Genomic DNA, 26,953 nt, shown 5'->3' with positions numbered 1-26,953 from the left:
ACCCTGAAAAATACTAATTAATGTTCAGTATGTGTGAATATATAAATTCCTTCCTTCTTTTTCTAAGTACAGGTAGTCTCCAGGTTATGGACATCCGACCTACGACTTACGAACGAGGCCACAGTTGCGAAACATGCGCCTCAGTAACTGCCGCTCCGTCATCTTCGGCCTGGGGATGCTGCAAGCTGTGGCTGGAGGGGGTCAATTTCGCTGCTTGCACGGTGTAGTGTTCCTCAGGTGGCTCCCGGTGGCAAGTAGTGACCCATGGTCCATAGTCACCGGGGCCACAGCTATCGCTTGTGTGCAGGAGGATGGTTCGCTGCCCACCCACTACGCCACTGCAGCTACTGATCCTGACTGGACGCAGGCTGGATGGAGCGAAGGGGGGTGTTTCACTACCCGCCCAGCACACACAGCTGGTAAAGCTGCAAGCGCTGACCCGGTTGTGGCTGAGCGGAGGCCATTGAAGGTGAATGGGACGGAAGGGATAGCATTGTAGTGTGCCTCGGATGGCTACCTGTTGAATTGGAGTTGGGCGATTCACTACCCTCCTTTGGCTGCACTATATTCGTTCTCGGTGGGCGGACACTGCAGGCAGCATATTGTAGTGGAGGTGACTGTGTGGTGGGCGAGTGATGAACCCCCCCCCCCTTTGCTGCCCCTATTTATTCTCAATAGCAAGCCTGCTTGTACTGTTACGCACATAGCAGGAAGTTGTTTCTCGTCAGTACATCAGACGTGTTGACGACGGGTGCCTCCCTGCTGTGATAGCGTGTACAACTCATCTTAACCTTTTGTCTTCACCCTTCAAGAATGTCTCTGAAACACAAATCTGATGCAAGTGCTAGTGATACAGTAAAAAAGAGAAGAGGTGAAACGCCATCATTCATTGGCAGAGCACTTGGTTACGGTCGGTAAACAATAGGATTTATTAAAATAATGTACCTGTTCCAACTTACATACAAATTCAACTTAAGTACAAACCTACAGTCCCTATCTCGCACGTAACCCGGGGGCTGCCTGTATATGTAGTCCAGAGCAGGTAGATAGAAATTACTAGGGAAGAAATTTTGGCTGCATCCTGGTGCTACTCTGTGGCAGAGCACACTCTCAAGAAGTAACATTAACCAACCATGTGCATCTTCGGGATGTCGAATTAAAAGAAGAGCCACTGAGTGTGGAAGGTGAGCAGGTAGGATTGGAAGAGGGTTTCTGGACATGGGAGACAAGACTGACTGTGCTTGTTGGTAGGAGCTGAGGAGCATTAGGTCTGTTATTTACACCTTCCTGTTATAATTTCGGTTGCTCCTGCTGCATTAACCTTCCCTTTATAACTTCCCTTCCCTTTCTTTTATACACTTTCTCCGTCCTGTGACTTTATTTCACTTTGGGGTGAGCACTCCTAAAATCCCCTCACTAAACACTTTTGAGTTTCATTACATGCCATGCTGTTGACTTCTTCACAAAAAGTTTTTTCAATGTCATAACTGTTTCATAACATTTAATGACAGATCTGTTTCAACAGATTTTGCTACAGATGCATATTCCTGTCTAAGCTCCTTCATGGGTTGGTTTATGAATTCTTCCTACTGCAAGATTTATTGAAGCTATCAAGAAAACCTGACAGGAAACTTGTGATAAAGGCAATTTTGTAAGCGTTATATAGAAGCATGGCTCGCACATATCTATCGAGAGGGTAAGCAGCTTAGACAAGTATTGGAAAGTGATTGCTTTCCGAGCTTTGCAAGTGAGTATTTAATGCGCTCCTAAAATGGGCAAGAAGCTAATGATTAACATGAGGCTCTGTCCCGTGCCTCTGAACTTGGGTACATTTCAGGGTACATTTCACAACATTTTCAACCTGCTGGATTTCATTTATTATTTTTGCAAGATTCCTCTGAAAAAAAGAATAACACGACTACAAATGTTGAGACAGCATAATATACGGTAAGCCTGGCAAATGGTATATGTGCCTGAGAAGGTGAGCTTGTGAAGGTGAACTATCGAGGTGTCTTACTGATTAAGTGAACATGGGACATAGAAATATCCAAGCTTCTGAAATGTTAACCTAGAAAAACAAAACAACAAGTTCACTGCTGGTATCGGCACATGAGAGCTCATTACACAACAGAAACAATTATACCGAGGCTACAAATGAATCAATATAACCTCCAAGATGAGGACAATGTTTGTGCAATCTTCCTCTTGTTCTAGCTTTAGGGAATGTCTACAAATTGATCTGCGTGCCTGTAAAAATTGATAATGAGCTTTGAGAATAAACCTCAAATGAGAGAGAAGTCGAATTAGTGACCTGTTTCATTATATCTTTGGAAATACTTGTCTCATTCTGTGGAATTTGGCTCAAGTGTGAGAGACCACATCAGATGCCTTTAAGAAAATGGTGAGCTGCTGGAAAGCAATAAAGCAAATATTTATTGGGCCTATAAACACTTTTCTTGTGCCTCTCTTCGAATCCCTTTCTTGCTTAGTTGTTAATACAGTTCTAGATTAATTTTATTGATCTAGGCTGTTTGTGAATGCAGCTATTTATGGCAAATTTGTAGTACATTTGTTATTTTTGTGTTTTATTTTGCTGCTTTCAGTCACAACAATAGCTAGCTTTGGTTTTGTCTAAAAATGATGTAGTACACTATTAGAATTCTGATTACGTGTTCGATAATTAGCGTGGCCTGTCACATAAAGCAATGGCCGCATTTCCTTTACCTGGGTGGCGTAACATGAACAGAAGTGTTTTTTTTTTTTTCTTTCTTCTAGAAGTCTCCACAGGTTCATTACATGGCTGTTGGGTGTCACAGAGTTAAGCACTGGGGCCTCATAGGTCCAGCATTTTAGGGTTTGAACCCCAGACTTGATCTGTGCAAGTGTGGAGTTCCTAAAAATGTCAGGTTAATCAGTGATGTCAATTCAGAATCAGAGTCACATTTTTTGGCCAAGTATGCTCACATACAAGACTCCATTTTTTTTCTTGATGACTCTCCATATATTGTTACATGACAAATATTCACACACATGGTCAGTAAACACCTGAGATAAATACTGAAGAACAAACTGTTAACACATGCATACAAAGTCCAGGGCAGTGCAAGAAACGCTGAAATAAATACTGAATTAAACATTAACTATAGGCATGAATAGTGCAAAGATTTTGGGGCAGGTGGGCAAACTGAGCAAAGACAGCCAAATTAACCATTTGTGAGCTTGATTGCCTGTGGAAAAAAAAAACTGTTCTTATATAGTGGCGTGTAAAAGTCTTCAATCCCCTTAAAAATTGGAATTTTCTGAATGACAAAAGATTTATACACTTATTTATCCATTCAGTATTTTTAATGTGAAGTCTTATGCTGTAACAATGCATCTCCAAAGTCCAAATAAACTACTTTCTATAGATATTTAACTCAAGAAGAAAAATTTCAAAGTTCTTGCATAAGTATTCAAGCCTGACACAGTAATACTTTGTCAAGAACCCTTTTGCTGCAATACCAGCCTTACCATATATACTTACGTATAAGTCGGGTCTTAAAACCTGAAAAATCGATCATAAAATCAGACCCTGACTTATACGCCCGTTCAAAAATGCGACACTTATTTTTTTTTACATCTTCTTGCATCCTCCAATCTCACATCAGTTTCTCAGACGCATCAAATTTTGTTGCAGCAGCGCAGTTACCAATTTCTTTCGCTATTTCAACGATGTTTCATTTAAAACCAGCTTCATATTTTCTTCTGATCGAATGCTCCATCGTAGATAAGAGATGCTCTTACGATAAAGTAGTATGAGGGTGTGAGATACAAAAAACACAAAACAGTGCAAACATCGCTTCAGGAATAGTTTGGGTATTACCGTGTGGTCACGTAGGCACAATAGAGAGAGAGAGGTTAGTGAGGACGCGCTGATATAGCGCATTGCCGCCCCTACATAGAAAAAAAAAAGGCCCTGTGCTTTGTGGCAACTCTCTCAGGTGGGCGTTAGCATATCATCATCTCTGGGACCAACAGAGTCAGTTTTCCACATTTGACTTATATGACCGACATTATAAAATACCGGATATTATACAGTAAAATCAAGTCCCGACTTATCCGCGGGAGAACTTCCACGAGTATACACAGTAATTCTTTTGCTGTAAGAATGGACCAGTTTTGCTTATTGTTCAGGAGTTATTCTTCCCCATTTTTCTTGGCAGATTTTATAGAAACCCTCTAGGTTGGTGGGGGGCGCCTCTGGATAGCAGTTTTCAAATAGTGTCACAGATTCTCGACAGGTTAATTTCAGGGCTTTGACGTGGCCATTCCAAAACATTCCCCTTTCTGTTTTTGAGTTATTCCTGTGTCACTTTAGCCTCATTGTATGTTGAAGGATGAATCTTCCCCCTAGCCATAGGTTCATAGCAGATTGGATCACGTTCTCCTGCAATATTTTGTGGTATTTGTGTCCATCCATTGTCACTTCACCTCTGACAAGATCCCCAGTCCCAGCACATGAAACGCATCCCCATAGCATGAGCTAGAAGTTAGTTTCACCTGCTGTTTCCTATTTGTTAGAAAATTGATAATCTGTTGGCACTTGGAGACAGGGACAGAAAGCTAAGGGAATTTCAAATGGAGGAGTTCATAGATGATTGTGTTAAATGCTTCCCCTTTTGTGGAGGTCAGGCACTCTGGGATTGTTCTGGGCCAGTGCACAACGCGGCTGAGGCAGGCTTCACACCACCTTGACCCTTAATTGTATTAAGTGGGTTTGAGAAATTGAGGTATGTTATTAATGGACTGGATGAAGGAGGAAAGGAGGGGTGTTACAATTTTATGGCTTTGCCATACTTTTGCTACTTTTCTGTTTTTACAATTAGTTTAGTTTTGCATTTATTGTTAAGAATCGGAAAAACCCCAGTTCTTTTTAGACGTTTTATTTGTCTAAGACACATGACAGGCATGCATGTTGGAGGATTTTCTCAGGGGCTTGATCGAGGTATGTAATAATCCGCTGAGATGACAGGGGGCTGTTGCCGCTAACATTCTCTTCTCCTTCTTTCCCTGTAGCACTGAGAAACCACCCAGTGAGAGCACTTAGCCCTGCCCCTTCCCTTTCTCCGGCTGTTTGAACCCTGACTTCCCAGAAGGATGTATCTTTTTTATTAAGAGTGATGCACTGGATGGAGCTCCTGAGAAAACAGGCCTTTACCCTTCACCTAAACCCAAACCTTTTCTATTTGTAAGCCCAAGATCAAGATGTCTAACACCAGAAAACATTTGGTATTTTTATTGAACTTTTTGTTCAATTAAAGAGGACGACCAGGTTAGAGTTGATGAATTAATTATTTAATTAAAACAACAGAAGTTATTTCCATTATCTAACAAACACCAAAGTGCTTGTCTGCACCAACTGAGTGAGGCCATGAAATGAACTAATCTTTAACTGTCTGTGTGCCATTTGTCACCCTTCTATTTACTGAGCCACACACAAACCTTTAGATCCAGTTGGCATCACCAAACACACACACTCACGTTCTGTTGGTTTCTCTTTATTTCCAACTTCACTCTCTTCCTGCACATCAAACCATTCCAATAACTCATTTTCTTATTTAGATACTAATGACTTCACTAAACATCAGATGTCAAAACTGTTTTAGGTGGTCTTCTCTTTAGCAGTGCAGGATTCCCATAGGTGTAAGGACCTCTCTCCATAATACCATCGACACGCGCAGTCCTAGCCCATTGATATGAAGGTCCCATGGACATGACCCCTCTAGGTAACTGGCTACCACCTGTTCTCAGAACTCCTTGACATGATGCCTGCCCTGTCTGATCTCTCTCTCTCACTAACACTGGTGGACCCTACGCTGATGATGGCTCACTTCAGACTGGGCATACTGTATCAACTTGCATCCTTTGAGTGCCCCCCTAAATTTAGTTGCTGTTGCCCTCGAGGATGAGGGTTCTGAGATAAGGGTAGTGTAGTGACCCACCCTTCAAAAGGCCAAATACTATCAGAAGGGGTAAGGATACCCAGAGAAGCTGAGGCTCTGTAAACAGTGTGAGTGGGAGCATAGGGGGGAGCAAACATGGCACTATGGGTAAGCACTTTATTCTGCATCTTCCTGTTGCCCATGTGTGTGGATTCTGGCTTTGAGTTGGCTCATTAACCAGAGGATAGTGTGGCAGTCAGGTTACCCCTGAGCCCGGCTGAGCAGAGTGAGGCAGAGCTGGGCTGCATGAGTGAACAGGCCAAGGGCATGAGATAGTGGGCTGTCTTGTTGAAGGTGTCCCTGAAGAAACTGAAAGTGATATTGTAGGGCCACACCAGCGGTCTGTCTCTCACATTCATCAAGTCATTAAAATGTTATAGATAATGATAAAGCATTTGCTTTAAAAAGATAGATTTGACACTCCATTGCAGCTTGAATTTTACTGACTTGAGTGTTTTGTTGAAATTATTTTCAGTTATCTTGTTACCCCCTCTGGAAGTTTACTAAGGAACCCTAATGGGCTATGGACCACTAGTTGATAACCAGTGATATACAGGATAACAATGCAGATTTATATCCCTTCATTTTCAAACCCACTTAATCCTATTCAGAGACAGGGTGGCCAGATTTCTCCATGATGCACCCGGTGCAAGGCCGGAACAAACCCTTCATGTGATGCCAATCTGTCAAAGTGTGCACTCACTCATACTGGAGCTATTTGGAGTTAATTAACCTAACACATCTGTCTTTGGAATGTAGGAGAAAAGAAGGTACATACACATGAAGAAGACGCAGCCTCGTCACAAACAGAAAACAATTTGAGATTTGAACCCAGGAAACAGGAGGTGTTATACGATGCGATTAACAACAGTGCCATCATAAATGGAAAATATGAACAATCAAATATGTTCTGAAATAATATATTGAGTATTTCACATTTGGAACAAGATCAAATGCTCATTGCATAGAATGTTAATGTACTGCATCTAGTTATTTATGACAACTTTGCAGAGATCTATTTTAATATTGACATTAAAGAGTTTCTTTCTGTTAATCAGGCTCAGAAAATCCAAATTACAAAATCCACTGTGATTCAATATCTGCCTTAATGAGACGATGCGTCTGTGTATCTGTGAATGTGTCTGTCAGTCCAGTTGCTATGCCTCTGTCATTCCAACACAGTTCATCACAAACATGTGTAGTAATTAAATGCATTGCATTTAACATTCCAACTGACGTTACACCACAGGAATTTAAATTGCTTTTATTTATCCCATACAAAAAGGCAAATAACAGACACGTATGCATTGTATTTGTCATTCCAAGAGATGGTGCATCACAAAACATTAACACTGCTTTTACGAATCCCATACCAAATGGCATATAACAGAGACATATGAATTGCTTTATCATTCCAACCGATGGCGCATAACAAATATTTCCAATAACATTTTATTATTGCAATGTTTGTGATGCGCCATCGGTTGGAAAGACAAATGCAAAACATTTTATGACTACGTACACTCCGATAGATGGTGCACTACAAATGTTAACTCCAAGTTCAAGTTAAATACTTAGATTTTGGCCCGTCCCAGATGCATAGCACAGCTAGTTATATAATGAGCGAATACTTTTTATAAGGCACTGTTATGCAAAAGCAATATCCAGAAATAAAGTAACAATAAATGTATTAATATCCTTCATTTTATATACAGCTGAGGCATCTCAAGACATTATACACAGTATACAACAGGGGTGCCCAAGACGTCGATCGCAATTGAAGGGTAGATCGCAAAGTAGTGCAGGTAGATCGGGTTGCATTCAAAAAAAATTTTTTAAACGTTAGTCCATCATACAGTATATCCTCCCTATGGCATTTGACACTTGATTGACACACAGGCGGCCATTCTGAGATCTCTTTACTTCTAACACACCCGCTTGTACATCCCGCACGTACGATCAAACGCGCGAGCTCCTGCAAAACTCCGGCTATCTAAGTGATTTAGTTAGCCTTCCAATTTATATCGACTAAAGAAGGGATTTAAAAAATGTTTGGGGAGGGTATGGGCTGGATGTGGAATTGGAAGAGGATTTTTTTTCTCACAATGTCACAATCGAAGTGCGTTTGTCTGATCTGTCAATCTATCATTGCTATTCCAAAGAAGGAAAATGTGGAAAGGCACTTTCGAACTGTTCATAAAAACTACGAAACTGACTTCCTTCTGAAAAGCAATCTGAGAAAGAGAAAGAAGAGGGAACTAAAATCGCAGTCAATCAGACAGCTGTCATTTTTCACTCGGCTGAATTCAAAAGCAAAAACACACACACCAAAGCATCGTTCCGGGTGAGCCACTCGATCATTAAGCATAAGAAGTCCTTCCAAGAGCTACCTCCTTGACTGCATTATTTGGCTGTACTTATTTATGCTAGTCAGTCTTTTTTCTCATGAATATTATTAAATCCAAATACTGTAGTGACCAGGGAGGCGTCCAGGAGGCATCCTGATCAGATGCCCGAGCCACCTCATCTAACTCCTCTCGATGCGGAGGAGCAGCGGCTCTACTCTGAGCCCCTCCCGGATGACTAAGCTTCTCACCCTATCTTGAAGGGAAAGCCCAGACACCCTGCGGAGGAAACTCATTTCAGCCGCTTGTATTCGCAATCTCGTTCTTTCGGTCACTACCCATAGCTCATGACCATAGGTGAGGGTAGGAGCGTAGATCGACTGGTAAATTGAGAGCTTTGCCTTACGGCTCCTTTTTCACCACGACAGACCAATGCAGAGCCCGCATCACTGCGGATGCCGCACCGATCCGCCTGTCGATCTCACATATAATGTATATATATATATATATATATATATATATATAATTTTTAATGTAGGTAGATCATTTAGACCTGGTCATTTAAAAAGTAGCTCGCAAGCCGAAAAAGTGTGGGCACCCCTGGTATACAATATATCCAGTGTATAGTGGGAAAAAAGAAACAGAACAGAATAAGAGTTAGGGATCTTCCAGTCACCACATTTAATTGCGTCAACAAAAAGAGGTAGACTGTAGTAAATTAAACAAAAAAGAGAAACTGGCTCCACCATACAATCCAATATATTGCTGTTTAGGCTTTAAAAGTTATGCTTCTGGGGCAAGATCCGTCACCTCTGGAGGTTGTTCACCAAACGACCACCGACTTTGATGTAGGATGGAAGGGCTGTTGGTTCTGGATTTGTACTGTCAATATTCCTCCTATACCTTATCTTTCGCTCTATGGAAGGAAGAGGAGAAAATGTGAACAACTGAGAAACCCTGTGCTCTTAGACTGGGTTTCTTCCCTTCGTCTGGCTTTGAAAGCACTCCCCTAGCATACATACTGGAAAATAAATATGTATATATTGTGGCAGGCTCCAGCCTCGGAAGGACCAGGGGAGAGAGTATTTTCAAGATCGTTTTTCCCCCGGACTGACAGAGGGCAGCCCCCCAGTGGGCACCTGGACATTTGCAGGGCCCTATTAGGCAGCACTTCTGCCACACCCCGAGGTGTTGCTAGAAGAAGCTCATTGGGCACCTGGACTCCTTCTGGGTGCCCTATAAAAGGAGCCAGTCACCCCCACTCAATGGGTGAGCCTGAAGGAAGTGGACAGAACTTGTAAGAAGGAGTGGAGGACTGGCCGAAAGAAGGGACTGTGCTGCAGATTTGTGCTTCTGTACTGTGCTCAGTAGTGGGGAGTGAGGGAAAAGCGATGCCTCATGAGAAATAAACGTGTGTAGCCTTGGACTTGTGTCTCTGTGCTCGTCTGTGCCTGGGTTTGGGGTGCTGTACACCCCCGGTATTCCACTATATATATATATATATATATATATATATATATATATATATATATATATATATATATATATATATATATATATATATATATATATATATATATATATATATATATAGTGAGACTTGCCCGGACACCACCAGTCAGAAACCACATCTTTATAAAAGCCACACATTTATTATTCATTTAAATAAACACAGGAATAAAGTCCCGAACAACACACAATGCACACAGCAATCAATCACCACAATAATCCATCTTTTCTTACTCTGTCCTTGGCCGCCTATCTCCTCCTGGGAGCTTTGTCCTACTCCCACTCCCGACTCTGGCTCACCGATTGCTGGAAGGCGGCCCCTTTTATTCCTGCCCGGATGTGCTCGAGGTGGCTGATGACATCCATCCGGCAGCACTTCCTGGTGTGGCGGAAGTGCTGTCCTTTGCACCAGAAGCACTCCGGGCGTCCCTGGCAGGTTCCTCCGCCATCTTGCAGAGTGTGGCGGAAGTAACTATTTCCAGGTCCCACGAGGTTTAAGGCGCCCTCTGGTGGTGGCCACAGGTCCTAATAAGTTATAATCTTTTCTCTCTTTTCCCGTGGTCCTTTCCTGTTCCAGGGCGGTTGCCCCCTCGTGGTCCGGAATCTATTCTTGCCCCCTTCTGATCCTTTTAGGCGTCCCGGCCGGGTAAGAACCCCAGCCATCTGTGACAATATACTGTATATATATATATATATATATATATATATATATATATATATATATATATATAAAACTGAATTGAACTTACCCTGTCTATTTAAACTGAGCTAAAAAAACAGAATGATGTACTGTAAAGTTTCTTATACCACTGGCTATGTTCTGTAACATTTCGTTTGCCCTTTGAGTTTAACAGTGTGAAACAAGATGTCAAAAGATTAATGTGAGAAATCTGAATTCTGTTGTTGACCTTTACATTAATTATCCAAACTCCTTGTATTAAATGCCTAAAGGTTTACCCCCTTGCCACTTGACTGTAACATATGCCAGCGAAGCAAGACTAAAGGCTGGCTTAAGAGGTTGATAAGCATCCATTGATGAGCGGCAAACACTGCAAGATGCGGGGCTGGAAGATGTAGTGGAGACAGAATGTCATTTATTTGTGAGATGAAACTCACTGGCATGATCTGGTGAGGGTGAGCAGAGGGTTGGCTGTGTAGGATGTGTGTTCTGCGTTAGCTGGCATAAACAGAAAAATGCATTAAAACATAAATGTATTTCTAAGCGAATAAAGAACTACTTTGAATCCTATTGTATTATTAAATGCACTTTGATATTGCTGTAGGCTTCAAATTTGATTTAGATTAATTAAACTATATAATTTTAGCTATGGGTCATATATTTACTGTATTTATATAAGCAAAATAAATTTGCTTCAAGGATGGAGAAATAAAGATGCAATATTCTACATAGCACTGGCATATATAAAAAAAATTCAGTCCTTTTTATTTTCCACTCTGATTTAGTTCATAATCATACTTTCAGTTACATGGTGTTACAAATCAGTGACTCAAAACATTGGATCTATCAAGGATCCCCAGGACTGTAGAAGACGAGGAGTGAAACAAATCAACATGAAAAACAAAGAAGAGTAGCAATTAAAAGAAAAAATGTTCATCTGGCTGTAGTGATAACCTGGCAGGCAGGTTTGCCTCACTGCTTGTGTATTTAGCAGCCTTTTGATTGTCACACTTTGCTCAGTCACGCTGTTTGTTTTAGCTGTCCTCTGATTTTTCACTATTGCCATGTTCTTCAGGTTCTCTTTGCTAAACACTTGTGGGCATGTTTACTTTCTTTTGAAATGGCTTTGTACTTTTATTTTTAAACATGTGTGTATTTTTGCCAATGAACTACAGACATTTTTCCCTTTTGAGCAGTCTTTCTTGGCCTACAGCTGTCATTCTGAAGAATTTCAATCCATTTTTTTAATAACGTTGCCAGCTACTTTCCTCCATGACAACATTAATGGGAACACCTGCTCTCCAATGACCTGGTTCTCAAAGTGGGCATAACAGCAAGAGCTGAATAGAAGGTAAAGAATTAATTTTAGAAAGGGCAATGACTGCAACCCATGAAAACTCTGAAAGGTGGCTTTGTGTGAGTAAGCATTGGTGTATACGAGTGTTACGACTCTGACAACATTAAAGAGTTATTATGGGTCTAACAACATCCTTGTGTGGATTTCTGGGGTTTGGAAGTCACGGAACATCTCTGGCTATGAGGTTTATCCCTACCTTCCATACTTTATTCACATTATTGCCTAGCACCGTATTGTTATGTATATCGCCGCTGCCATTTAGCAAGTCTCGTCACCTTGATACTACTCCCAGTACCCAGGGGGGTGGTCTCGAACATCACAGCATCTGACGCTATCACGTAATTTTTTTAAAGACAGGCCCAAAAGGTCTCTTGTCATCCAGGATTGTGGATGAAACCAATGGAACCAAGAGCTTTGTGCATGTTTCTTTTTTGTATTTTGGTTCGGAAGACTTTTGCTTTCGTGCTCCGGTTTCCTCCAACAGTCCAAAGACATGCAGGTTAGGTGAATTGGCGATTCTAAATTGTCCCGTGTGCTTGGTGTGTGTGCGCGCGCCCTGTGGTGGGCTAGCACCCTGCCCGGGGTTTGTTTCCTGCCTTGCGCCCTTTGTTGGCTGGGATTGGCTCCAGCAGACCCCCATGACCCTGTAGTTAGGATAAAGCAGGTTGGATAATGGATGGATGGATGGACTTTTGCTTTCCCCCTTTAACTTTTGGTTAAAATTTTGACAAGAGATTTTGTGTCCTCTCGATACACAACCTAGTTTTGGCTTCTGACTTTATTTAATCTCCAAGGTGTGCTGTATTCAATTCTGTCACTGTTCAGTTCGCTGATAGCGCAGCATGAATATGTCTTGCAGTGGCTTGGTCCTTCATTCAGGGTTAATACACACTACTGACAGGACAGACTCTGGAATCCAGTGATCCCCAGACTGAATCAAGCAGAACAAATGGATGCCATCAGAGTTTTACCACAGCACCCTTCATGGATCCACAGAAAATGAGGTTGAGCGTTCTAGATGCCTCACAGTGTGTTTTACTTCTTTTTCCAGAGGGGACCAGAATTGCAGTGGACAGAACAGGTCTTCGAATAGCAGCCAGAAGATCCAGGGAACTAAGCCAGAGCCAGGCCAGACAGATTAGGAAGCAATAAAGATGGCTGCCTTTTCTGGTCACAAGACCTGTAAAGGAGAGTAAAAAGGGAACAGCTCATGCCTAGTGGACAGGAAAAGAAAATGACCTTAAGATAGAAGAGAAAGATAAAATTGTGGTCTAATAACAGGTAGGGTCAGAATACCAAATGAGACAGAAATCCAGAAACACAAAATATAAAAGTCAAAATATTGTGGCTTGAAGGTTCATACACTGACTAGTTTTACACATAAAGATCTCAAGATGCCGGTCTGCTTATGATTCCAAGGATTAATAAAATAACAGTGGGAGGTCGAGCTTTTAGTTACAGGGCCCCTAAACTGTGGAATGGTCTACCTGCTACTATAAGAGATGCCCCCTTCGGTCTCAGCCTTTAAATCCCTGCTGAAGACTCACTACTTCAGTTTAGCACACCCTGACTAGAGCTGCTGCTTAACTGTACAGACTGCATCTCTGTTGTTAGACATTAACACTTAAATATAAGTAACATGATAGTTAGAATTGAATACTAACCCTCACCTATTCTGTTTCTGTTCTCGGTACTCAAATGTGGCACTTGGTGCCACGGCCCACCTGCCAAGTTGTTCTGCCTGCCTATGGTAAAGTCATCCCTGATGGAGGATCGCAGGAATCATGGGAAAGAGGGGTCCTTTCATTGGATTGGCTGGCCCAGCACTGTTTCAGCTGTGGAATTGCCAATTGGGAGAGGCAGCTTGATGGATGAGGTCTCCAGGACTCTAAAAATATCCAAATCCTATTATGTGATATCATCTACTGTTAAATTCTGCTCCGTACTTCTAAAACTTTTATTTTTTATGCTGTATTGAGGATTTGTTCTGTTCTGTGTATTGTATTGTATTGTATTGACCCCCTTCTTTTGACACCCACTGCACGCCCAACCTACCTGGAAAGGGGTCTCTCTTTGAACTGACTTTCCCAAGGTTTCTTCCATTTTTCCCTACAAGGTTTTTTTTTTGGGAGTTTTTCCTTGTCTTAGAGAGTCAAGGCTGGGGGGCTGTCAAGAGGTAGAGCCTGTTAAAGCCCCTTGCGGCATCTCCTGTGTGATTTTAGGCTATACAAAAATAAACTGTATTGTATTGTATTGTTTTATTCACTCCTAACTGATGATAATGGATATGTTTGTTTTATGTTTTTGTTTATCTTGACTGAAAAAGGCCAACATTTTTGAGGAACCCGAAAGAAATTCTATATATAATATTAAAAGCCCTCATACCTGGCAGACCCCCACAACCTCAAACCAGCCCTATAAAGATCAGAACTGTAAATAGTAACAACAAAATGAGCCAGCATGGAGAGCTATGTCAGAAGTGGCACTGCACCATCTCTGCCAAGGAGATTAAAAAAAGTAAATGAATGGACTTCATCTAGGACCACAGACCCCACCTGTCAAACTAAATGTATCACATTAACATTTGGGACCACTGATCTCCTCCGCTGAGAATTCCAAAGGTGTCACATTTTCAGTGTGAGGTGAGGGAAACTTTTAAAGCAATTGCCCCAATCAGGCAACAATTCTCTGCTGAAGAAAAGAGAGGTCTAGTAATCAAAAATGTTACAACTGGAAAAAACACGCAGTACTATATCAGGTGTAGGGAAGGAGGACGGGAGGCCAGAACAGAACGATAGTCAGATTGGCTGGCGGAATGGAAAAGTAACTTTGCGCCCGGCTGATGTAAAATGTAGTGGATGTAGTGCAGTTCCATCCCTCATACGGCAGGTGGCAGTGGTCCTCGTGTGGCAGCCCAGTCAGGAGTCCAGAAGTGCAGCCCTCTCAGGGTCCCTGGGTGCTGATAAAGGGTGCTGTCGGAGGAGGACCTTCCTGCTTTCTATATGACCTGGAAGTGCTTCCAGAAAACAGGGTGTGGCACCAGAAGCATTTCCAAGTCTCAATTCCCAATAAGGTAGCCTGCTGCCTCACATCAATGAGTCAGAGTTGGGAGGCAGCGGGCAACACTCAATGGGAGCAAGAAAGGAGACAGACCTGGTTTGTTTCGTGTATTTGCGGTTGATCTTTAGAAAGGTGATTTTGAAACATGTTAAGGATAAACACATTTATTTTATCCTAAAACTGTGTCTTTTATTTGAGGCTCAGTGACACTCCCTTGGGGTTACACAGGTTAAACAATCCCTAGGCCAAGAACTTCCTGTTGACAAGCTGCTGGAAACTCCAAGTAAGTCCCCGCCACCAGCCACTCACAGACTGCTAAAAATTACAAGGGGAACCCTCCTTCACTCAGATGTCATTTGAACCTCCTAGGTGGACCAACCCCCCCACTGCTGAGACACTCAGAACTCCAATGGTGACCCCCACCTATAAACTGCTATAACTGTCCCCTGCCCTCAAACAGTTACTGTAATAAAAATGGTGCACTTTACAAAAAGATCAACAAACTCTGGTATAAATAATGCTTTTCAGCCAATTCAGTCTTACCTTATCCCATTTTACAAATATACTACTAATAATCAGGAGTGGTCTCCCCTAGAATTTCTCATATACTCGGATATAGGGATGGATATTTGTTGTGTAAACCACAAGACAATGATTATTATCCATCCATCCATCCAGCCAGCCATTTTCCAACCCGCTGAATCCGAACACAGGGTCATGGGGGTCTGCTGGAGCCAATCCGAGCCAACACAGGGCAAGGCAGGAAACGAACCCTGGACAGGGTGCCAGCCCACCGCAGGGCACACACACACACACACCAAGCACATACTTGGGACAATTTAGAATCGCCAAAGTAGCTAACCTGCATGTCTTTGGACTGTTGGAGGGAACCCACACAGATATGGGGAGAACATGCAAACTTCATGCAGGAAGGACCTGGGAAGCGAAGCCAGGTCTCCTAACTGCGAGGCATCAGCGCTCCCCACTGTGCCACCATTATTATTATTATTATTATTATTATTACTAACAGAACAAGGTGCAGAGGACAGAAAGATATGGAAGAAGAGGATCCGCTGTTGGAAAATGGATGGATGGATGGAACCCCTAACGGAAGCAGCCAAAAAAGAAGATTATTATTATTATTATTATTATTATAAAAGTAAAGTTGAATAAATCCGACTCTGCAGCTGCATGAATAAAAAGTAAAGTACCACTTCCGGTTAGTTGATAGAAATCTATGTTTTGTACCCAATACTTGTATGCAAAATTTGATTGACCTAAGTAAAAGTGTACTCAAGTTATCGTGTCTACATACACACTGTAAGAAAGGCACTATATAGGCGCCTGATCTGAAACAAACTCACCTCAGAGGCACGTATAAAAATAAAGAAACTTTTATTTTTTTTCACCTGTGGGGCACATTTTCTCCGTGTCCCACAGGCACAACACAGTCCCAAAGTAGACAAAAACACCAACACACACAGTCCTCTTTTGCCCACCACCACCACTCCTCCGTCAAGCTTCGTCCTCCTCCTCCTGACTCTGGCCATTGGGTGGTGGCTGCTGGCCCCTTTTATAGTCCACCCAGAAGTGCTCCAGGTGGTTGACTGCCAAGTTCCGGCTGCACTTCCAGGTGTGGCGAATACACTGCCCATATGGGCTCTGGAGTCCCAGCTGCATCAACCCCTGGCGGCACCTGCGGAACCCAACAGGGCTGCACCCAACTTCAATTCCCATGGAGCCCTGCAGGAAACCGAGGCACCACTCCAACCCAGGGGGTCTGCCATCTAGCGTCCAGAGTCAAAGGGAAGCACAACTTGCAAGTGACCACCTTAAATACCTTTTACCACTCATGATCGGACACCCCTGTATATGAAGTTCAAGGCTTAACGAGCTCATCCAACCAATTTGGTGTTGCAAGTAATCAGCATTTTGCAGTGGCATGCATTTAGATCAGCAAAATGACAAGGGGACCCACATTTGTGCACAGCCAGTTTTTCACATTTGATTTAATTTTATACAACTAAATACTGCTTCACTAAAAATCTTTGTTCGGAAAACACCTCAGTACTCAGACGTTCATAGGAAATGAAAGACGTACCACTGTTATTTTTTTGTTGAAAGGAGAGTCAATTATTATGCAGGCTGAGAGGGGTTCCCAAACTTTTTCATATGACTGTACTTTCCCTATACTTATACATATACAAAAAAGTATAAAGTACTAGCTCAGGGGTCCTCAATCACGGTCCTGGAGAGCCGCAGTGGCTGCAGGTTTTTGCTCCAACCCAGTTGCTTAATAAAAAGCACTTATTGCTAAAGTAACACTTCTGCTTCACTTTAGTGATTTTGAGCCCTTATTGCTTAATTTTGTCTTAAACAGCTATTTTAATTGCTCCTTATTATCAATAACATGCAAATGACAAGAGAGAGCAGCATTTCTCCATTTAGCTTATTTACATTTACACCTGTGTGTATTTATCTGCACTATTGGGTTTAATTAAATACTTGGAAGAAAAATGAAGAGAAAAAAGTGAAGGACTGAGAATTACTCGTCCATTTTAGCCTTCAAATCATTTGCATGATAGAAAGGGAAAGAAAATCTAGGATATGAGAATGACCTGACATAGCAGAGTTAATTTAATTTCATAGCTTGTTAGTGCTTTATTGGCAAGAATTGCTTTCTAATTAAGTAACCAGGTCAGAACAAAAACCTTCAGCCACTGCGGCTCTCCAGGACTGGGATTGAGGACCCCTGTATGAGCTAGCTAGTAAAAAATACATTCAGATTTGCCAAGCACCCCCTAGTGGCCAAAGTGGTTATGAATGAAGCAAGTGAACAGAGCTAGATGAAAGGGAATAGTACAACGAGGTAGAACAATGAATCGCATTTGCTGTTTTATTCTGCTAGTGCCTTTGATCGGAGTGAGTAAAGTGCCCTCATTAATCTGTTTGTGAGTGATGGATTTATTGATTTGGTTAACTAATATATCAGCAGTTTTTTCTCACTGTCTCCAGCTCACTTATATAAACACTTCAAATGACTATTTTTTAATATTATCTTTATTGCATTCCTTTAAAGTAGGTCTGTCTGCATTATGACACTAAGTTTTCATTATAATTATGTGGATTCTTTGCACACACAGTTAATGCTACTTCAACGTAAACATTACCTTTTCCTACAAACATAAATCTATCATCCACCCCTTGATTTTAAAACCCAACTTTTAATTTCAAGATCAGAAAAAGCTGCAATCCACTCTTGTGGCCTCACAAGTCAGCAAGCAGCAATGGATTGGCCACTTAATCACAAGACACAATTACATTTACACTCAATTAATAGCTTACTGTCAATGATACATCTAAAGAGAACGGCTTTGGGAGGTGGGAGGAGAATGGAGCTTTCCATCCAAGAAAGAAATTCTTGGAAACAAAAAGAGAGTATGGAAAATCCAAATAGACATTAACTGGGCCAAGAAGTGAACCCAGTCCTATGAAGCTGTTAGGCAGAACTACTAAGCACTTTATCATGCAAAACCATTAAGGTTTTGGCTTTGCTTAAAGATGGAGCTCATCCGTTGCTGAAAGAATGGAACAATTCAGTCTTCAAGCATTCCTGAATTATTTTTGAGAAAGACAGAGTTCTGTTCTAATGTCTTTAAGGAAAAAACAGCGAAAGAAACACTTTATATGACAGACATCTGCTGTCATCCATAATGGAAAATTAGTGGCAAAGGTTGCCCCCATAAAACGGTGTGATCCAAAGGTACATCTTTATTAAAGCCTATATGAAATGTTGCTTTTCAATTTCTTAAATCAAAAGAGGAAATATCCTCTGGTGAATTTTACAGCAGTGATGTTTTGTGGTTTGCACTTTCCTCACATTTGTCAGCAAAAGCCTGGTGATAAAGCAAATCTCACAAATACACAGAAATTGCCAGTGGAGTCATAAAGAGGCCACCAGATGGGTTCAGTTCTTTGCCACTGGAGCTAGACTGCAATGATAGGACTGACAATATTGGATTTTAAGGGCAGTGCTATCTTGATTGATGTTAAGTGCCTAGTGTAACTAGAAAACATACATTTTAATTTTCACTTACAGATATTTCCATCTGTGGGTGACACATGTAGGAACCCCAAAAGTAGTAAACAAGTTTGTTTTAAGTATGCTGGGTTTCAGAAATAGTATAATGTACTAAACTGTATTTTTTATTGTTGTTTTATTATTTCTTTTTTTTTTATTGGGAAGATAAAATAATAATTGTGTTTCAGTATCTAATGCAAGCCAATCAATGTTGAGCTTAAGGTTGCATCATGATTTTAGTCACGCGATAAGGCAGTGTGAGGGAGATGGTGAACGTGTGCGCTGCCAGCGATATCTGCTGTCTTTACAAGGGAAAGAAAAAAAGAGTGTGTCATCTGTTTTTAGAGACTAGTATATTCACTGTGATATCCGGCCCAAGTGAAGAGTGACGACGCTTGTTTATTTTTTTTCGGTTGTATTTCAAGTGCAGTTATGTTTGTTTCTCTACGGTACGCTGCGAGTGTGTCTGTGACGCGAAGGCCTAGAAGCTGGAGAGACATTTGTTCGCAAGGAGCGAGAACTGCTGATAAAAACCCTTATCACTGCCGAAGTCTTCAAAAGTGCAGCAAAACAGGACAGAGCGTGCATTTCTTCTTTCGAAGTGGATCGGCTGGATTCATTTAGGATTTCAAGACGGCTCGTGAACGACGCTGAGTCTTCGTGTTGTTCGGTGAATACACGATTGTTTCATTAACTCATCGGAGAAAGTAAGTGGATTCATTTTTCATGCAGGATTGACATTGGAATTCATCTTCTGTTTAATGTGCACCCACGAATGGGCCCCAACGTTAACGATCGATCCAACTTTTGAACTATTTGACTGACTCATGCATACTTTGAATGGATCCGAATATCTATCCGTCTAGTGTTTAAATGGTACCTATATACTGTTGTGGTGTGAACTGCACTTTTTCTCGAGTCTTAAACTCACCTGAGATGGATGATGTGTTTTTTTTGTTTGGTTTCTTGTATTAGATAGTTCTGAGGGGAAATGGAGTCCTTGAAAAATGTTCTAACTGGTTTGCTATTATTGTGATTCAACTAAGGTATTCCAAAACAGAAACATAGACAAAGTTAAAAGATCAGAGAAGAGGTTTATGTATTTTATTTGACCACAAACTATTACATTATTGTCATACAATAAATCGTTATTTTTTTTTTTTTTTTCCTTTTTTACAAATTTGTATTCTGGTATTTCATTGAGACTAGAGAGTTATTTAAATTTAAGAAGAAATCAAGTTACTGCTAAAGTTTAAAACCGAAAGTAAAGAAGTTACCGGCCTAATTCACCATTCAACTGCCGGGGATCCAGGATTCTTGTTGAGTATACAATTAAATTAACCCCTAGGGTTAAGAAAAGGGTTACACACAGTTGAGCACAGGTTAGCGCTAATTTTCCACAACTGCACAGGCTTTGGCTTTGCTCTTGTTGGTGTGGAGTTTACGTCTTCTCCAAGTGACTGTGTAGGATTCTCTCCCTGTGCAATCCAGTGCTCTTCCCACAACTCAAAGCCACAAGTGCTTGATGTACAGGTGACTCTAAACTGGCCCTGTGTGGGTGATTGAGTCCTGTGATGGACGGATACCCAGTGTGGCCAGGAAAAACTCTGCCACCACAATCCAGAATTAGATTAAGTGGGTTTTACAATTGATGTGTCACTGCAGAAATGGATTAAGTTACTTCAGAAAAGATGTGAATGGTTACACTTTAGTTATATGTGTGGGTGGGATATGTGGAAGAATATATGCTCAATTTGTATGTGTCTATTCGGGATTTGTATTCTGCTCACGAACTTTAAATCCTATCACTAGGAAAATATATGTTGCTGCTTAACAATAAGTAATGAACTGAGTTTCATGTAGAGTATATTAAACAGTTTCATGCTAGTTATTTTCTTTAAGCTGTATTCAAATCTGTATCTTTAAAGGTACAGAGTATTTTGGAGTTACAAAGACAGGCGGTTACAGATAAGACAATTAATAATCTCTTTAAGCAGTAAAGCTGATAAATGTTTGCTAACTAAGGGTCACCAGACATGACTTAACTTTTTGTTGGTATGAACTAAGATTTATAGCAAGAGTTGGGGAGGGCATTTCCAAGCTGAAGAATAGAGTCTGCCTTAACTGGTATTCAGAGCTTTAATTTAAATTTCTGGATCAGCATTAATTCTAATAAATACCTCCTTTTGTTAAATTAAAATATTTGCTTCTTATTTTCTTCCAGACATGGTAACAGAACAATTAACACTACTGACCTGGATCCAGATCTTAACACAAGTCACCCTTTGTGTTGTTTGCATGTCCTTCACTTGTCCAGTGGGTTTTCTCCACATACTCTGCAGTCGTTCATATGCCAAAGGTGTGAATGTAAGAGTGATTATATGTATAAATAAAACTGTAAAACTCTCTGTTTGTCTTTTGAATATTTTGACTGTTTCACATTGTGTATCTGTCACACTAAGGACCTAATTTCAGCCTTCTGATTGCATCCTGTAAGGTTTCTAAACTCTTTTGAGGCTCCTCCCAATGGGACGACATGCCGAAAAGGATCCCAAAGTGCGATTGCCGCATTTACGGAAGACAGCCTATCGGTTGTTGGGGCAACCGCGTGCTCCCAGCGCTGTTTTAGCTTGCCGCCAAAACAAATACAAAAAGATTGCGGTCGCGCTATAAGCACCTGTCGTCAATGGGTGATGCAAGGAACATTGTAAATGCAGAGAACAGTATTACTTGGCCACGAACCTGCCTGATTACTGTGTCTGTGTATAGGAGAGTGGTAGATCCCACTACAATAAATAACCCTGCTGTTTTTTTTTTTTAAGCTGAATAAAGTTGGTTTTACTAAAGTACTGAGACTCAGCTTCGTGTTTTGGGGTGCAAGACAGGGCCTCACATGTCACACTGTTTGTTTGTTCACCATTCACACAAAAGTGATGTTACTTACCAAGCACGCCATACTGGCCATCACCAAGATGTAGAAGATGTGACAGATATCACTTTCCGCAATAAAGGAGTGCAATCTCTTAAGAAAAAATAAGCCTATTCCACCCTTTCTTATATAGTTTGCCTGTCTTTTGAGACCAGTTCAACCTGTCATTAATGTGGACCATCAAGTACTCGTAGGAGTGGGTCACATCTACATCCACTCCCTGAATAGTGACTGGACATACAGGCTCTTTGGTGTGGTGAAAGTCAATAATCAGTTCCTTGGATTTTGCTGATGTTGAGTTGTAGACAATTCTCTTTTCACCAAGAAACAAAGTTCTCCACCTGAATCCTATTCTCTGTCTCATCCCCTTTATCAATACACCCCATACATGCAGAATCATCTGAGAATTTCTGTAAGTGACATGCCCTGGTGTTATATTTGTAGCCTGAGAGTAAAGAGAAAAGGAGACAGGCCTGTTCCTTGTGGTGCTCCAGTGTTGCTCACACAGTCCTTGATTCTCACAAACTGTGGTCAGTCTGAGAGATGGTACATCATCCCTGACACCATAGGTCATATCTCTCAGCTGAGCATCTCTTAAGAGAGATAGATGGCTGGATGGTATTGAAGTTGCCAGAGAAACCAAAAAACATAATCTTCACAGTGCTGCCAGCTTTGTCCAAGTGAGAATAAGCCTTGTCCAATAGGCACACTGTCCAAGTGGTCTACAACATGAAGACTCATATAATCCAGGACCAGCTTCTCAAAGGTCTTCAGGATGTTTTAGGCATTAGAGGAAGAGACACCTGACTTCTTTTTAGACAGGAATAATGCAGGATGTTTTCCACAACAACAGCACTTTCTGGAGCCTTAGGGACAAACTGAACAGATGACAAAGGACAATGCAAAGTTGGTCAGCCCAGGCCTTAAGAACTTGAGGATTAACACCATCTGGTTCTACATCTTTTCCTCTGTTTCACATGTAGGTTGCCAGTGGTACATCCTAAAATACAGGCTATATGGCATTTCAAAAGTTTCATTGTGGGAATTTTGTATGTGTATGGTAGGGAGAGCAACCTAAAAACTGCATGTTATTCAAATGTGGCTGAGTCAATCTTAATGAAATTTAGCATGTACAGTGCTCCCTCCTCGATCGCAGGGGTTGTGTTCCAGAACCCTCCCGCGAAAGGTGAAAATCTGCAAAGTAAAAACCACACATTTATATTGTTATTTTTATATTGTCACGTTTGGGTCACAGATTTGCACAGAAACACAGGAGGTTGTAGAGACAGGGACTTTAAAACACTGAAAACAAACATTTGTCTCGTTTTCAAAAGTTTAAACTGTGCTTCATGACAAGACAGAGTTGACAGTTCCGTCTCACAATTAAAAGAATGCAAACATATCTTCCTCTTCAAAGGAGTGTGCGTCAAGAGCAGAGAATGTCAGAGAGAGAGAGACAGAGAGAGAAAAGCAAACAATCAAAAATCAATAGGTGCTGTTCGGGCTTTTAAGTATGCGAAGCACCACGCGGCAAAGCAGGGAGCAATGTGAAGGTAGTCTTTCAGAATTTTTAGAGGAGTGTCCGTATCCTCTAGGCCAGTATGTGAACAGCCCCTCTGTCAGGAGCAGAGAATGTCAGAGAGAGAGAAAGAGAGAAAAGCAAACAATCAAAAATCAATAGGTGCTGTTCGAGCTTTTAAGTATGTGAAGCACTGTGCGGAAAGCATATCGTTTATCATTGAGGAGTTTTATTTAATACGTAATACGTGCTCTGATTGGGTAGCTTCTCAGCCATCCTCCAATAGCGTCCCTTGTATGAAATCAGCTGGGCAAACCAACTGAGGAAGCATGTACCATAAATTAAAGGACCCAGTGTCCGCAGAAATCCACGAACCAGCGAAAAATCCATGATATATATTTAGAAATGCTTACATATAAAATCCGCAATGGAGTCAAGCCGTGAAAGCTGAAGTACAATATAGTGAGGGATCACTGTATAATAAAACGGAAGCAACTTAATATCCAGGCCACATGGCATTTCAAAAATTTCATTGGCAAGGGTGATAGTAATGGGAGGGCAGAAAATGTAACACTTCAAATGAGCAGAGTTGAAGTCAATGACGTTTTGCAAACATATTACTGTTGAAACAACTTAAAATCTAGACTTTGAGGCCTGTTCCACCAAGAAAAAGGGTGGTAAAGACCAGCTGGAAAACAATAAATGCCACCAAAACAATTCAGCCAGTGGTAATATAAACTGCTCAAAAAAATTAAAGGAACACTTTGAAAACACATCAGATCTCAATGGGAAAAAGAAATCCTCCTGGATATCTATACTGATATAGACTGGGTAATGTGTTAGGAACGAAAGGATGCCACATCGTTTGATGGAAATGAAAATGATCAACCTACAGAGCCCTGAATTCAAAGACGCCCCAAAAATCAGAGTGAAAAAATTATGTGGCAACCTAGTCCATTTTGCCAAAATTGAATTGCAGCAACTCAAAATTGTACGCAGCACTTTGTATGGCCCCTGTGTTCTTGTATACATGCCTGACGACATCGGTGCATGCTTCTAATGAGATGACAGATGGTGTTGTGGGAGATCTCCTCCCAGATCTGGACCAGGGCATCACTGAGCTCCTGGACAGTCTGAGGTGCAACCTGGTGGCATTGGATGGACCAAAACATAATGTCCCAGAGGTGTTCTATTGGATTTAGGTCAGGAAAGTGTGGTGGCCAGTCAATGGTATCAATTCCTTCATCCTCCAGGAACTGCCTGCATACTCTCATCACATGAGGCCAGGAATTGACGTGCACCAGGAGCCACTGTACCAGCATAGGGTCTGACAATGGGTCCAAGGATTTCATCCTGATACCTAATGGCAGCCAAGGTGCCTTTGTCAAGCCTGTAGCGGTCTGTGTGACCCTCCATGGATATGCCTCCCCAGACAATCATTAACCCACCACCAAACTGCTCATGCTGAATGATGTTACAGGCAGCATAATGTTCTCCATGGCTTCTCCAGACCCTTTCACTTCTGTCACGTGCTCAGGGTGAACCTGCTCTCATCTGTAAAAGCACAGGGCACCAGTGGTGCATCTGCCAATTCTGGTATTCTATGGCGAATGCCAATCGAGCTGCATGCTGCTGGGCAGTGAGCTCAGGGCCCATTGGAGGACATGGGGCCCTTGGGTCACCCTCATGAAGTCTTTCTGGTTGTTTGGTCAGAGACATTCACACCAGTGGCCTGCTGGAGGTAATTTTGTAGGGCAGTGCTCATCCTGTTCCTCCTTGCCCAAAGGAGCAGATACTGGTCCTGCTGATGGGTTATGGACCTTCTATGGCCCTCTCCAGCTCTCCTAGAGTAACTGCTTGTCTCCTAGAATCTCCTCCATGCCCTTGAGACTGTGCAGGGAGACACAGCAAACCTTCTGGCAATGACACGTATTGATGTGCCATCCTGGAGAAGTTGGACTACCTGTGCAACCTCTGTAGGGTCCAGGTATCGCCTCATGCTACCAGTAGTGACACTGACTGTAGCCAAATGCAAAACTAGTGAAGAAACAGTCAGAAAAGATGAGGAGGGAAAAATGTCAGTGGCCTCCACCTGTTAAACCATTCCTGTTTTGGGGTGATCTCATTGTTGCCCCTCTAGTGCATCTGTTGTTAATTTCATTAACACCACAGCAGCTGAAACTGATTAACAACCCCCTCTGCTACTTAACTGACCAGATTAATATCCCATAAGTTTCGTTGACTTTATGCTATACTCTGATTAAAAAGTGTTCCTTTAATTCTTTTGAGCAGTATATTTTGGCATTTTGATTAGGCTTGGCCCTACTTATAGTAAAAGCTACATTCCACATCAGCAACTTAGTTCATCCAACGTAATGTACAGAGTTGTGGAGATTCAAGAGTTTCATTAAGAATATCAGTTCAACATAAAAGATTAGTTTTGCCAGCTTACATGTCGTATCAATATTTCAATTACTCAACAAACCATCCAGTTTATTTAATATCTATTCATGAGAACACAATAAACTTGGAAAGGCAAAGAAATAGCATTCATGGTTTCAACCCAGCAAGGAGCTACCAGAATTATGGAATCGAATCATACACAAAAAGAAATTCTCGATTCACGAGAGCACAGAAATTGATATAGAAGTAGTGTAGACGACAGTCAATGCTTAGAAAATACATAAATATTTGTTTTCTTACCTGGGCAACGCTGGGTACATTGGCTAGTTTTGTCTGAACTGGCATTCTGTGTATGAGTGCAGGTGTGCCCTAATGACACCTGGGTACCATGAAGGACTGATTCCTGCCACGTGCCTAATGTTGGCTGGATAAATTCCAGCAGCAGACAGTAATGTTAAATGTAAATGGTAGCAGCTCTACTTAAATCGCCTGCAACTCCCAGCAGCCTTTGTAGTATTTAAATAATTGGGGAGATTCAGAGGGTGCAGGGGTTGCTGGAAAGAAGGATAATTAAGCAGTCTCTTTAAAAAGGAGTCAAAAAGATGCTGAGAGGATCACAATCATATGTGTGTAATTGTTTCTGTGCATCACCCACTTTTGGATTACAACTATAACCACTGTGGATTACGGTTTCTATCTGGATGTATGTGCTTGTCCTGTGTCCGTTTGATTGTGTGATTGTGTCTTGATTGGATACGACTTTGTCTGGGAAGCACTCCCAATCACGCCAAGTCTTCATGCTAAAACTAGAACCTGATATGACAAAACTAACTTTCATTCAGAGGGCTGTTCACAGTTGGATTTCTTTCCACACACCATCGTCATCTGCAGCTGTCAGTACTGGACAGTGTTTGGTCTGGGTCGTACGTGATCATTATTTAAATGGAAAGAACTCCTTCAAGTATTCTGAAAGGTTTAGTGAAAGCAGAAATGACATGAACAAAAAAATATATTCAACAATAATGACATCATGTTTGCAATGCAATTTTTAGCTTAATGAGCAATAAAAAGAATTGTTGACCATTAAACC

General features: G+C 41.5%; 1 long non-coding RNA gene across 1 annotated transcript; it reads left to right on the top strand.

Moving 5' to 3' along the window:
• The first annotated feature begins 1,848 nt into the window (after positions 1-1,848).
• On the top strand, positions 1,849-5,283 carry LOC120518867. Its single transcript, XR_005631314.1, has 2 exons — positions 1,849-1,947; positions 5,056-5,283. It is a non-coding gene; the product is annotated as an uncharacterized LOC120518867 (long non-coding RNA).
• The last annotated feature ends 21,670 nt before the right edge of the window (positions 5,284-26,953 follow it).

The sequence above is a fragment of the Polypterus senegalus genome, chromosome 18 (genome assembly GCF_016835505.1).
Source record: "Polypterus senegalus isolate Bchr_013 chromosome 18, ASM1683550v1, whole genome shotgun sequence".
NCBI classification, from domain to species: domain Eukaryota; kingdom Metazoa; phylum Chordata; class Cladistia; order Polypteriformes; family Polypteridae; genus Polypterus; species Polypterus senegalus.
The sequence above is the reverse complement of the archived record's forward strand: the minus strand, read 5'-3'. Positions and strand labels throughout refer to the sequence as shown.